The sequence below is a fragment of the Rhamphochromis longiceps genome, linkage group LG5 (genome assembly GCF_057381845.1).
Source record: "Rhamphochromis longiceps isolate RC_006_pf linkage group LG5, R_longiceps_female_GT1.1, whole genome shotgun sequence".
NCBI lineage: Eukaryota > Metazoa > Chordata > Actinopteri > Cichliformes > Cichlidae > Rhamphochromis > Rhamphochromis longiceps.
Genome location: NC_140561.1, coordinates 23392278 through 23404785, shown reverse-complemented (window position 1 = coordinate 23404785; position 12508 = coordinate 23392278).

Below are 12508 nucleotides of genomic sequence, written 5' to 3'. Positions count from 1 at the left end.
GGCTCGGTGGCTTTAGCTAAAGTGATTAATAAGAGAACATCAGTAGATGTACAATGGCCTTTCACTGTGTCTTGAAACTCATGCTGCTGTTTGTTGCTTGGGTGTCTGATTTCTATGTGAGCATAGAACCTGAAATACCAGAAATGTAATTGGCTGTCTGTGATTTCACTAGAAACACTTGAGCTCATCATTGAACAACAGCCAGAGGGATTGTTTCACATGCATTCAAACCTGCAAGCAGCAACTGTGCATTTAAAGGTCGAAGACACAAAGTTTGGTGGATTTATACAGGAGTTACTGCATACCAGCCATACACACACTCATTTTTAGCAGCAGGGGAATTTCACACCTCACAGTGTGCACCTGTCTTCCATTGTATGAAAATAGCAGTCACAATCCCCCACTCAAATCTTATTTGTCATAGTAAATGAGCCCTGCACTAGTTGGATTAAAACAACACTTTTTGCCCCCCTGGTGGTCCTCCTTGGGTCCTCGTACTCTGGGCCCTCTGGATGTCTGGGACCTGGATCTCCTCCATACCTGCTTCATGTCCTAGGGGACGGGGCTATGGCTCCCCACACTCACTAGCAGATCATTACATGGAGAAACCTTTTGAATACAAGTGTGCTGATCCACACAGGTGTTCACAGACACAAACTACAGCTTTCTTGGCTGCTGCCTCAAAGCACATTGTGCCCTGTCGATCTTGCGTGCTGCACAGTAACATGTAATATTTAGTATCTACTTTTATCTCTCCTGTTAGCTAGTTTATTGTGATGGTGTTGTATTTATTATGTTGCTCTTTTTTTGTTTGTTTTTCTTTTTTTTCTTCCCCTCTTTCTCACCATCTCTTCCCCCCTCTATTTTTTTCTCTTCCTCTTTCTTTCATTCTTTCTCCCTGTCCTATCCCCCAGTCATGTCTGTCCCGTCTGTAACAACCGAAAATCAAATCAAATAAATACATAATTATAATAAAGGTCAATCAAATGGACCAATATGGCAAGGCCATGATAATCCAGTTGGTAAAGTAAATCCGCTTGGCATCTTTCTTGGCCTTCAGACAACAATTCTGATGGCTAAACTGTCCTGTTTGGACAGGCAAAAAACAAACAAACCAAAAACACTTTCAGCCTTCATCTTCACGTGCATCTCAGCATGCAACTAGTTAGCCCACTGTTGCAGTAGATTCATAGGTATCCATCACTCCTGTGGTAGCTTTTGCTATGACTTGCTCCTTCTGTTCCTGTCAGTTGTGCCAGAAAAAAATGGAACAAATTAACTGACTGTTGAATGACACAGAAAGATAAGCAAAATGTGCTTAAACTGAACTTAATTTTATAGACTGTCTTTAAGCATGTCATCAACTACAGCAATGTAAAGGGCAAATTGTAAATGATCTGTTGACAGACTAACTATAAGTAGCTGAAAACTGCACCAATTACAGCACTGTTACTGGTATATCAGTTGCAAGAAACTTATGGTTATGTAGACCATAAATGGACATTGCATTCTCAGTAAAAGCAATAATGTGAACATAAACCTGTATCCAGTATATTAAAAATGTGACACATTTGTGCTGTAAATACAGCTGCATTCCTCATTTAACATTTATAATCCCCAACTTCCCCATATCTGGAGTAAATGATTTACTATGAAGAAAGTTAAACATATATAAGAAGTGTAGATGACTCTTTTGATGTAAAATAACTAACCTGTGTTTATGAGATAAGAGCTGCTTCCTTCTTGTTTAAAGCCTTAGGGCTTAAAAAGGGTTACCATTTCCTATAGAAATAATACAGTCATCAAAAACATTTCATTCAGTCCTTTCATTCAGTTGCTTGAAGAACCACTGTTAGCAGCAATAACTTGAAGTAATTTTCTGTATGACTTCATCAGTCTTTCATATCATTGGGGAGGAATTTTGGCTAGTTGTTTTTAGAGCATAGCTGCAGTTCATTGAGACTGGAGGCCATGCATTTATTCACAGCTCACGTAAAGGCCTACTGATATCTGGACTACAGCAGCACATCCCTCCACCACCGTGCTTGACTGCTGGTTTGTCTGTGCTAATATGTTTGGTTTTCACTTAACACGGTGCTGTGCATTATGGCTATAATTGTTATGTCTTTTTCTAATGTGATGGACTGTACTAAGTTGTAGTTCTTGTTTCAGCTACTTCTGTGATGTTTGCATGGTCTGACCCCTTAGTAAAATTTGCTTGGAACATCTGTCCCAGGGAAGACTGGCAGCTCTCTCACATGTTTCCCTGTTGTTTTCACTGTAGAATGATGGACTTCACATTTTTGGAAATGGCCTTATACGTCTAACCAGATTGGTGGGCAGCAGCAATTGTTTCTCTAAGATTATTGTTGATGTCTTTCCTCCTTGGGATTGTGTTAACACACACCTGAATCCTCCAGGCCAACAAACTGCCAGAGCTTCTGCTTTTATAAAGGCGCTCACTCTTGATGATGATCAGTTAATCAACTGGATTTGATTAGCAGCACCTGGCTGCTTATTACACTTGTAATTCCTATGGATGCACTTAGTTTTTCACAGGACTACATAGTCTTGTGAAAACTTTCTTGTTCACATAACTGTGTAAAGTCTAGTGACACCCTTTTCATTGCGTGTATGCATTTTGAGGTTAATGAAGAGTGATGCTGCACACATTATCCTTGTTCGCCTTTACACCTGTACCTGAGGAGTCATGTTAAAGTTAAGTAGTCTGTCTTTTTCATGTGTGTAATTTGCTCTTTCGCTCTCTGTCAGCGTGAATGATTAAGGCTGATCTGCTCACAATTTCTTTTTGGCTTAAAGAAAAATAAAGCCAAGGATGTTTTCTCTTTTCTGCGTTTGATGTGTTGTTGTGAACCGAGATAAGAAACGACGTGGAATCATTACCAAACCTCTGCTGTACAATTAAATAACTAAATAAAATTAGGAACACTCAAAAGTAACTAACTAAAAGCATGGACAACTTCAAAAGTGAGAACTAAGTGGAATGACCTTAGTGCTGCGTTCGATACTGTTGACCATAATATCCTATTAGAGCGATTAGAACTTGCTGCAGGTATTACAGGTACTGCGCTGCAGTGGTTTGTATCATATCTATCTAATAGACTCCAATTTGTACATGTAAATGGAGAGTCCTCTTCACACACTAAGGTCAATTATGGAGTTCCACAGGGTTCAGTGCTAGGACCAATTCTGTTTACATTATACATGCTTCCCTTAGGCAGCATCATTAGAAGACATAGCATACATTTTCACTGCTATGCAGATGACACACAGCTCTATCTATCCATAAAACCAGATAACACACACCAATTAGTTAAACTGCAGGAATGTCTTAAAGACATAAAGACCTGGATGGACGCTAACTTTCTGATTCTTAATTCAGATAAAACTGAGGTTATTGTACTCGGCCCTGAAAAGCTTAGAAATATGGTATCTAAGCAGATTCTTACTCTGGATGGCATTACCTTGGCCTCCAGTAACGCTGTGAGGAACCTTGGAGTCATTTTTGACCAGGATATGTTCTTCAACGCACATATTAAACAAATATGTAAGACTGCTTTCTTCCATTTGCGCAACATCTCTAAAATTAGAAATATCCTGTCTCAGAGTGACACTGAAAAACTAGTTCATGCATTCATTACTTCCAGGCTGGACTACTGTAATTCATTATTATCAGGATGTCCAAAAAACTCACTGAAAAGTCTTCAGCTAATCCAAAATTCTGCAGCTGACAGGGACTAGAAAGAGAGAGCAGATTTCTCCTGTTTTGGCTTCCCTTCATTGGCTCCCTGTTAAGTCCAGAATTGAATTCAAAATCCTGCTCCTCACATACAAGGTCTTAAATAATCAGGCCCCATCTTATCTTAATGGCCTTATACTACCATATCACCCCATTCACTCTCGCACTGCAGGCCTACTTGTTGTTCCTAGAGTATTTAAAAGTAGAATGGGAGGGAGAGTCTTCAGTTTTCAGGCCCCTCTTCTGTGGAACCAGCTTCCAGTTTGGATTCGGGAGACAGACACTATCTCTACTCTTAAGATTAGGCTTAAAACTTTTCCTTTCTGCTAAAGCATATAGTTAGGGCTGGACCAGGTGACCCTGAATCCTCCCTTAGTTATGCTGCAATAGGCATAGGCTGCCGGGGGATTCCCATGATGCATTGAGTTTTTCCTTTCCAGTCACCTTTCTCACTCACTATGTGTTAACAGACCTCTCTGCATTGAATCATATCCGTTATTAACCTCTGTCTCTCTTCCACAGCATGTCTTTCATCCTGTCTTCCTTCTCTCACCCCAACCGGTCGCAGCGGATGGCCGCCCCTCCCTGAGCCTGGTTTCTGCCGGAGGTTTCTTCCTGTTAAAAGGGAGTTTTTCCTTCCCACTGTCGCCAAAGTGCTTGCTCATAGGGGGTCATATGATTGTTGGGGTTTTCTCTGTACCTATTATTGTGCAATCTACTGTACAATATAAAGCGCCTTGAGGCGACTTTTGTTGTGATTTGGCGCTATAGAAATAAAATTGAATTGAATTGAATTGAATTGAATTGAATGTATGGATGCATTACATGTGAACCTGTATTTATGGCTGTAGATTTCCATGGCAGTAAGTTGAGCTGATCATCTAGTGGCAGATGCTTACTAGTAACATAACCTGTGTGTACTGTTGCTAGCTAGGTTTGTGCTGCTAGTTGACAGGTCAGAGTTCCTAGAAACACTTTTTCTGCCCTTCGCTTCATGCACTCTAATATGTTTTCATTTTAAAACAGGTAACATGCATTCAGCTCTGTCTGTACTCTGCCATTCTGGGAACTCTCTTTAAGGTGGGACTCAGACATTCACATTTTCTTTCCAAATGAGAGTTTTGCAAATTAGGCATAATATGAGCTAGTGCCAGTCTAACCTTCAATTTAGCCACTGGTCAATCCAACAGTCCACATCGATTTGTTATCATATTGGGTAACCAGAGGGTAACACAAGCTTACAGTTTATCTCGCGATGGCCTCCATATATTTTCCGACAGTGGAACGATTCTGACTGAAAGGCTGTAAGACAAAAATGTGAGACCAAGGGTGTAGATTTGGTTTTGGCATTGGTGGGGACGGATGATTCAACCTTTGAACCCTGCCCTGTTTCTTTTTTTTCCTTTTGTCTTTGTTTCTTGATAAAAAAAAAAAAAAAAAGGAGAAATATACTTGCCCTCATATGCAGTTCTACATGCTTTTAAACCATTTAAAATCGCAATTCATAGTTTTACATTTGAATTATATAATGTTAAATTATTATTGAACAAATGACTGACTAAGTATTTTAGGCTTTAGTTTACTTCAGCCATATTCCATATAAATCAGGTATCATACAAACATAAAAATAGCTTCAAATACATTCATGACAATAAAAGAATATGACTTTAACCCTCTACAGCATAGCGTTGCCCTGAGGCAACAAACCACATTTTCATGCCTTACATGGCCCTTCAAAAAAAAAAAAACTTTTTTTTTCAAATAATGCTACCAGACACATCTCTTTCCAATAAAATGATGAGTTGAAGGTGGTGTGACTTTCATTTTGGTGGGGGAGGACCCCTTTCTGCAAGCTGCACTACATGAGGGACATCTCCATTAGGAGGCAAGAAAAATATCACTACTTTACAAGTTTATAGTGAAATAAATGTATATTAAAAAATACTTGTATGTGCATGAATATGTTAAGAAGCATATTTGATTGTTTGTTCTACTTTTGTAAATTTATTTAGACAGTAAAACTGTTAATTTTCATTCATTGCCTCAAGGCAACACTGCGCAGTTAGCCCAGAAATTTTCAGGCATTACCGGGAGTGCAGAATTATTAGGCAAGTTGTATTTTTGAGGAATAATTTTATTATTGAACAACAACCATGTTCTCAATGAACCCAAAAAACTCATTAATATCAAAGCTGAATGTTTTTGGAAGTAGTTTTTAGTTAGTTTTTAGTTTTAGCTATTTTAGGGGGATATCTGTGTGTGCAGGTGACTATTACTGTGCATAATTATTAGGCAACTTAACAAAAAACAAATATATACCCATTTCAATTATTTATTTTTACCATTGAAACCAATATAACATCTCCACATTCACAAATATACATTTCTGACATTCAAAAACAAAACAAAAACAAATCAGCGACCAATATAGCCACCTTTCTTTGCAAGGACACTCAAAAGCCTGCCATCCATGGATTCTGCCAGTGTTTTGATCTGTTCACCATCAACATTGCGTGCAGCAGCAACCACAGCCTCCCAGACACTGTTCAGAGAGGTGTACTGTTTTCCCTCCTTGTAAACCTCACATTTGATGATGGACCACAGGTTCTCAATGGGGTTCAGATCAGGTGAACAAGGAGGCCATGTCATTAGTTTTTCTTCTTTTATACCCTTTCTTGCCAGCCACGCTGTGGAGTACTTGGACGCATGTGATGGAGCATTGTCCTGCATGAAAATCATGTTTTTCTTGAAGGATGCATACTTCTTCCTGTACCACTGCTTGAAGAAGGTGTCTTCCAGGAACTGGCAGTAGGACTGGGAGTTGAGCTTGACTCCATCCTCAACCCGAAAAGGCCCCACAAGCTCATCTTTGATGATACCAGCCCAAACCAGTACTCCACCTCCACCTTGCTGGCGTCTGAGTCGGACTGGAGCTCTCTGCCCTTTACCAATCCAGCCACGGGCCCATCCATCTGGCACATCAAGACTCACTCTCATTTCATCAGTCCATAAAACCTTAGAAAAATCAGTCTTGAGATATTTCTTGGCCCAGTCTTGACGTTTCAGCTTGTGTGTCTTGTTCAGTGGTGGTCGTCTTTCAGCCTTTCTTACCTTGGCCATGTCTCTGAGTATTGCACACCTTGTGCTTTTGGGCACTCCAGTGAGGTTGCAGCTCTGAAATATGGCCAAACTGGTGGCAAGTGGCATCTTGGCAGCTGGACGCTTGACTTTTCTCAGTTCATGGGCAGTTATTTGGCGCCTTGGTTTTTCCACACGCTTCTTGCGATGCTGTTGACTATTTTGAATGAAACGCTTGATTGTTCGATGATCACGCTTCAGAAGCTTTGCAATTTTGAGACTGCTGCATCCCTCTGCAAGATATCTCACTATTTTTGACTTTTCTGAGCCTGTCAAGTCCTTCTTTTGACCCATTTTGCCAAAGGAAAGGAAGTTGCCTAATAATTATGCACACCTGATATAGGGTGTTGATGTCATTAGACCACACCCCTTCTCATTACAGAGATGCACATCGCCTAATATGCTTAATTGGTAGTAGGCTTTCGAGCCTATACAGCTTGGAGTAAGACAACATGCATGAAGAGGATGATGTGGACAAAATACTCATTTGCCTAATAATTCTGCACTCCCTGTATAATGCATTTGCATATGAGTGTAGAGATGTGTTTGTGTGCATTTATATGATCATAGTCAATGTTTTATACTTTACAATCTACTCATAATTACAGGACATGGATGTAAATACCTTTTATGGAAGGAAACCAAGGGAATGTGCACTTTCTGTCCTCAGAAATGAGGACAGTGAGCTTTCAGGGAGTGACATTGAAGTAGAGGAGTGGATCCCTGAATGAGGTTTGGGGGGATACTTAGGAGCTCAGGGGTCAGTTGGTAAAGTAACTGTGTCTGTGTGTGTGTTAGTGCCCACATAGCAAGCAGGTCTGGCCAGGATCTGGTATCAAGTCGGCACTGCTGGCCGACTTCTGGCATGATAAGACGTATGTCATCAGGCCTGGCATAGATGGCACTGTCTATGTGATGGCATGCCATATCTGGCTTGATTGTGGCTTGGTTTATGTGGCCCAGGCCTACAGAAAAGAGGTCTGGCATCAAGCTGGCACTTCTGACTGACTGGTGTTTTGGCAGAGTGTATGCCAACCAGATGTGTGCCAGGTCTGGCAATGACGCCACTGTTTATAGCATAGTAGTAGTAGTATTTATTTATTGTCATTGTCAAGAACAAAGAAATTGCGTTTGGGGCTTCCATACAACCCAAAAAAAGAAGAAAATAATAAATACCCCTTAAAACCCAAGTGTACATATTTAACCCAGTGTGACTCCAATGCAATAAGACAATCCTTAGCAATAATGTTCGTAGAAATTCAGACAAAGACCTGAGAAACATGACAAAATACAACAATGCAACCCATTCAATATTATTGTACTGTGAGATATGATATCAGATATGATAGTTATCTATTTAAGAAAGAGGGGGGGGGGGGGGCAGGAGGGGGAAGAGAATAAAGATATGATGCACCAATGCAGACCAGTTCATTGCTATTAAGAAGTTGGATATGGTTATTGTCCGTGAGAGGGGGGCAGAGAGTTCAGGAGCCTCACAGCCTGTGGATACAGGCTGTTGGCCAGTCTGGATGTTCTGGCCTGTATAGACCTGTACCTTCTCCCTGAGGGCAGCAGATGGAAAAGGTGGTGCGCAGGGTGATGTTGGTCCCGCAGGATACTGTGCACCCTCCTCAGACAGCGAGTGGGGAAGATATTACTGATCTCTGGCAGACTTGTTCCAATAATTCTGCCAGCTTCTTTCACCACCCGCTGGAGTGCTTGCTGATCGGCCTTGGTGCAGCTGGGGAACCACACTAGAAATCCATACGTCAGAACGCTGCTGATGGCACAGTTGTAGAAGTTCAACATCAGAGATCTGGGAATGTGTGCGCTCCGCAGTCTCCTCAGGTAGTAGAGGCGCTGTTGGGCCTTCCGTGCAACTGAGGTGATATGGTTGCCCCAGGACAGGTCCTCGGTCACAGTTACCCCCAAGAATTTAAAACTGCTCACCCTCTCCACCGCCTCACTGCCAATGAAGAGAGGCAGATGGTTGTTATGACCCCTCTTCCGGAAATCTACAATGATCTCCTTGGTCTTTTTGGTGTTTAAGACCAAGTTATTGTCGTGGCACCATGACTCTAGTTGTTGCACCTCTGTCCTATAGTTTGTCTCATCATTGTTGGATATAAGTCCGAGCATGCTGAGCATGTCCGAGATATGGCATGCTATATCTCAGGTGGCAGAGCAGGTTACAAACTGATAGGAAGGTTAGTGGTTCGATCCTGGCTCCTCCAGTCTGCATGTCAAGAGTGTGAATGTGTATGAATGTAGTTAGGAAGCACTCTGTTAAGCAAAAGTGGGTGAATGTGGCATGTTGTATAGAGCAGTTTGAGCAATCTGGGAGAGTAGAAAAGCGCTATATAAAAATCAGTCCATTCACTGTCTGAACAGAGTTTCGGCATGTTACTTTTGCACTGTTTTGCATGTTCTGCCACATGTTGTTATTGCATGGCTTGATTAAGGTACACATTAGGCTGACATCTGGGGCCAGAGCTGAAACTGTTCTGGGCCAGCAGTGTGTCTACAACTGGCCCGTGACTGCGCATCACCTACAGATGGCCCACATACTGCAATGAATGACGGCCCTTTGGTGGCCCAGATCAGGTTTGCCAGAGGTAATCCACACATGGGCCAGCACAGGACCACCAGTGTGTCTGAAACTGGCCTTGTGCTGGCCCATGTGTAGGCCACCTCTGGCAAACTAGGTCTGGGCCACCAAAGGGCCGTCATTCTTTGCGTGCACAATGTGTGTGTGTGTGTGTGTGTGTGTGTGTGTGTGTGTGTGTGTGTGTGTGTGTGTGTGTGTGTGTGCATGCGCGTGCATGGGGTTAGGGTCAAATGTTGGATGTATTTTGGTGTTTTATTGTTCTTTTTTTTTTTGGTGTTTTATTGTTCTGTGAAATGTTTGCATTGTTTATTTGTTGTTTATTTATTTGTTCATCCTTGTTGTACTAATACAACTTATTATAGCATAACTTGGCATTTTACTACCCTTGTCGCACAGTGTTGTCTTGAAGCAACAAACCAATATCTGTTTGGGGGGGGGCAGGGTGTCAAATTTTATGATTGATATATTATTAGGGACCCTAAAGCTCCCCCAAAATAGGGAGAAATATTTTTTTCCCAAAAAATTAACAACATTAGTTCCGTTATAGTACACCAACATCTCTAACATATTAGCACTAAGGGAACACTGAATGACCTGGTGGTTTTTGTCCATAAAACTACTCATCTAAGATTACCACAAAATATCTCTCAGCAAAATTATGCAACATTTTAGTCACTATTGCCCCGATCAAATCAGTGAGCTGGGATTTTTAATTCTAAACATGAACTACTGTTACAGCAACAGACATGGACTACATGTCCATGGGGCGATCATGGCTCAAGAGTTGGGAGTTTGCCTTGTAATCGGAAGGTTGCCGGTTCGAACCCCGGCTTGGACAGTCTCGGTCGTTGTGTCCTTGGGCAAGACACTTCACCCGTTGCCTACTGGTGGTGGTCAGAGGGCCCGGTGGCGCCAGTGTCCGGCAGCCTCGCCTCTGTCAGTGCGCCCCAGGGTGGCTGTGGCTACAACGTAGCTTGCCATCACCCAGTGTGTGAATGTGTGTGTGAATGGGTGGATGACTGGATATGTCAAGCGCTTTGGGGTCCTTAGGGACTAGAAAAGCGCTATATAAATAAAGGCCATTTACCATTTACCAGGCCATGTCCCACACAACAACTCAACGTCCTCTATGTGAAGGAGCCAAACACATGCCTTCTCCTCTCGTTAACTGAGATAAACTGCTGGCATATTTGTTTTACATCTATACTGTCCAATGTCTCCTGGTGGACATGGCATACAGCAGCATTGTTTAATCTCATTTGAGTCATTGTTGACCTTACCCATCTTTTTAGTCTTCTGAGAGCACTGAAGCTTCTTTCAGCCTCAGTACATGCGTTTTATCCTCAGATTACAATTATTATTCTATGCTTGATGTGCCTCACCTTTGGCCCTGGCTCTTCCCCTCTGACTGCACTAGGACATATTGCTACCTGATAAAATAACACATTGATTCATGCCATATAAAAAGTGAGACATGTCAATTCAGATTCTTTGTCAAATATACACTAATGAATCAATTTACATCAGCAGCCTAACAGTTGTCATGATAATAAATACTAGTTAATCTATAGCACCAAATCATCAGTCAGTCACCTGTGACCTCGCCTCTTCACCTCTGTCTGAGCTACAACATGGCAGAGCTGCCTCTGTCAGCTGATGAATAACAGTGAGACATTCCACATACATGCAGTCACACATGTGCTTCAAATACAGTAATGAACCATCAAGTCATCATCCAATTTCACCTGTGATCTTGTATCACCATTACTCTCTATCACCTGACAAATAGGACATACATCAGTAATGTTTGTAGGGTGAGTGCATTTTTAAAACAATTTGTGCAAACTGCACTCCAAGGTGGAATATTTGCACAATCATGACTACCTCATGATATTTTGTCTCAAAAATTAACCCTATGAATATGTCAGTGCCATTAGGATGAAATTATTGTGTCACCAACATTTTAATGTTAGACATATAATTTTAACAGCCTCTGTAAACTAATATCCGGGCTTGCTCGAGGCTGCCGTTTTCTCTGACAGTTTCAATCAAAATTAGAAATGCTACTCTGGGAGACTGAGAGAACTAATAGTGCTGCCTGTTGTGCAGTTAGTTTCCGAAATACTTTTTTATATCCAGGTTCTTCCTTTGTGCTGCCGTCCTCCTCTCCTCCTTGCAGGTCCTGGCAGCGCAGGCTTGCAGCTGCTAAAACTAAACAGAGCTCCCTGAAAGGCACAGCCAATCACATTGGCCATATCTATCACATGACGTAGGACTCCAGTAGAGAACGTAATTTAACTCTTTCTGCACCGCTGGGTGAATGAGACGTCGACAGATGTTTGTTTTTTTTTTTCTTTTTATCGGGTTTGTTTTTCTTTACTCGAAGAAATCAAATTATTGGTGGGGACAATTCAATATTCGCTGGATATTGGTGGGGACATGTCCCTTCCGTCCATGCCAAATCTACGCCCTTGTGTGAGACTGACTGTTCAGTAATGTGCACATCATTTAAAGCAACCTTTGTTACAACTTGATTTACAATATTGCCATTTAAAGATGAAATAACAACACAGTTATTAATATGTACAGAAGTCTGAATAAGAGTATTTTTTATTACATTTACTAACATATTTTTAATATAAATGAAATGCAGCACTTATAATGATAATGGATTGGATTTATATAGCGCTTTTCAAGGCACCCAAAGCGCTTTACAATGCCATTATTCATTCACTCTCACATTCACACACTGGTGGAGGCAAGCTACAGTTGTAGCCACAGCTGCCCTGGGGCAGACTGACAGAAGCGAGGCTGCCATATCGCGCCATCGGCCCCTCTGGCCAACACCAGTAGGTGGTAGGGTAAAGTGTCTTGCCCAAGGACACAACGACCAGGACAGAGAGCCCGGGGATCGAACCGGCGACCTTCCGGTTACAGATACGATACCAAAGTTGATGATTACAGCAACTAGAAGACGGAAGTAAATAGTGTAAAAAACAAAT